The 2,693-nt window shown below is 43.0% G+C and overlaps 1 pseudogene; it reads left to right on the top strand.

The window, feature by feature from the left end:
- The first annotated feature begins 561 nt into the window (after nt 1-561).
- LOC147464410 (uncharacterized) lies at nt 562-1,850 on the top strand (annotated as a pseudogene).
- The last annotated feature ends 843 nt before the right edge of the window (nt 1,851-2,693 follow it).

Genomic DNA, 2,693 nt, shown 5'->3' with positions numbered 1-2,693 from the left:
GAAATGAGCGTGAGAATTGTGCTATCACATATATTGAAATTGTACACATAACTTCATTCAATGTGGTTTATGGTATATTTGTCTCATATCGGCTAGTTCTGACAAAAGAAAGATTCGAGAAAATCGTATGATACATTATTATTAAAGTTTTTTCAACAACTAAATATAATTTTTTGATATTGCAAAAATTTGAGATAAAAACAAGAAAAATATGAGCTACCATTACGATAGTCAGAAACAAGAAAAATCTCAGCTACCATTACGGTAGCCAGCCATCCTAGAAAGTTTTGTAACAATGCCTCCAAGAATCACATAGACGCTCGCCGAGCGCTCGCCATGGGAGGATTTGAATAGTCAAGGGGCGATAAAGGATAGTCAAGGGATTTGAAATGAAAAAGAGAGATGAAAAGTTATTGCATATAAAAGCAATTTTCACGTGCATCGCTTGCGTTTCTTCTGTGATCATCAGCCCATGCAGTACGTTGTCACAAGATGTGATGTTGACGCCAAGCAGAAGATCATCTATACGAACCGTGTCGTGCTTAGTTAGTGAGTCGCAGAATGCGCAACTGCGTCTGCGCAGACTACGATTCCAGCCCAGCGCCATCCAGGAGCTGCAGGGAGGTATTCGTGGTCCGAAGGTTGGAGTCCAAGGAGGTGGAGGGTCTCTATTGGACAGAGGACCAGGCCTACTTGGTGGCCTGCCAGATGCAGGCAGCAGAGGCGCTAAATCATGCCACCATTCACGACAGGGACCATCTCCGCCGTGCTTTTGAATATGAGCCGCCTAATTCCTTCAAGAAGCTCTACGATTTCCTCAAGGAATACCCAGCCTGCAAGCTCATCTACCGGGTCGAGGCGGTGCCCTTCAGCACCAATCAGGCCAGCAAATCACCTTATAGTCAGCAGCTTGAAGGCACAAGATGCGCGCCCCGTGCAGAGGCAGCAGCCGGGCTTGGGCGGCAATATTATAGGGAAGGATTTTGGGACACGCCTGCTGATCATGTTCTCGATGAGCCCTCAAACCGGGCTACTCTGTACAGGGTCGTGTGTAGTGAACTAGATGCGCATTGTAACGTACATGGTTCCCTCTATGCCAGCGAGGAGGAGGCCTACACTGTTGCCTTGCTCAAACAGGCTGCTCTGGTGAGGAGACTCTCACAGGAGTACAATGTTCTGAGCGACAGGGAAGACTACATCTGTGCACTGGAAGTGGTCAAGGGAGAGTCCATTCAAGAGCAGCACCGCATCATGAAAGCAACTGCCCTTGATCAAGGCTTGATCTCATTTGATGTGGAGAAGGTGAGCCTCTCCTCCTTTGCTTTGCTTGCTTCGCAAGATGAGCCCATTGATGTAGCTATCGGCATGCTGAGGGGATCAGAGCAGAGGGTGTACTTGGTCATGAGCATCGACATAACGTATGTTTCCATCTGCCATGCGTGCAGAGTAAAGAAGCTCCAATTAAACCGGTGCTTCATGGAGCCTTTCTAGACTCCAAGGAAGCTTACATCTTGGCATTGAGGAAGCAAGCGCAGGAGGTCTCTGCCCACTACAGACATGCTGCCTACAAGGAGCCATTCAAGGAGTTATGGTGTCAGCTTGAGGAGGAGGAAGAGGAAGCTGAGCCGAGGAAGGCCTTCAAGTCTTTGAAGTCGTGGCTCATGGAAGAGAGGGTTGACTTGGGAAGCATTGCTAGGTCTTTCACGGTGCAGGAGTTTGTTGTAAAGAGCTACCTAGGAAATTACACTCTACAAGAGTGGGAAGAAACTCAAGAGCTTTTCGAGGCTTGGGACAAACAATTCCAGCCCGAGGAATCGGACGTTAACTCGCGGTCAAAATCCCGAAGCTAGATGAGCGTCCCTACAAGCTCATTACTCACCCAAAAGGACTTTTTCAATGCACAATTATAATGGGACTTTTTAGATTTGCAAATTAGTTCAATCATAGACCTTCTCTCTAGTCTAAGTAAATTTCAACAATAATTAGTATCAAGGGAAAATTACCAAAATACCCCTCTAATTTGTGGAAATTCCCAAAATACCAATCATATATCAAAATTCCCAAAATACCCTTAATATTTTGTCATAAATTCACCAAGTGCCCTTCAAATTCTCCAGAATTCCCAAAATACCCCTCGTTTGAGATAAAATTTCTCCCAATATAAAAAATTTGTAGGTTTTCCTAAGAAGACATATTGTCTATCAATACAAGATGCTAAAACTGAATTTGAGTTGGTTGTGTAAGCTTTGGAAATAAATTAATGCTAGTATTTTTAGACATGATTGTCCTTTTCGCGAGGTAATTTGTGACCAATTACATGCTAAGCACTAAAAAATGGATCTCAATTGTAAAAAAGAAATAAAGAGTGGAAAATCTCAAACAATCCAACCAAAATAGATAAAGGGTATTTTGAGAATGTTTGAAATTTGAGGGGTGTTTTGGGAATTTCCACAAATTAGAGGGGTATTTTGGTAATTTTCCCTTGAATAATTTCACTATCTAGATATGGAGGGAAACTCTAATTACATCATGTAAGGAGAAACTCTAAAGAGAAGAAAACAATAAAGAAAAGGCAAAGAAGAAAAGTACAAATGTACCAATAAACAATGAACACTCGACGAGCTCTTTACTATGGACATGAAAAGTCTTTTTACTTCCATTTCCATGGATCTTTTCATTTCCTCAGCTCACCC

Source organism: Adiantum capillus-veneris, chromosome 1 (genome assembly GCF_014529385.1).
Source record: "Adiantum capillus-veneris isolate H3 chromosome 1, ASM1452938v2, whole genome shotgun sequence".
Taxonomy (NCBI): domain Eukaryota; kingdom Viridiplantae; phylum Streptophyta; class Polypodiopsida; order Polypodiales; family Pteridaceae; genus Adiantum; species Adiantum capillus-veneris.
This window is presented reverse-complemented; position numbering and strand designations above follow the sequence as displayed.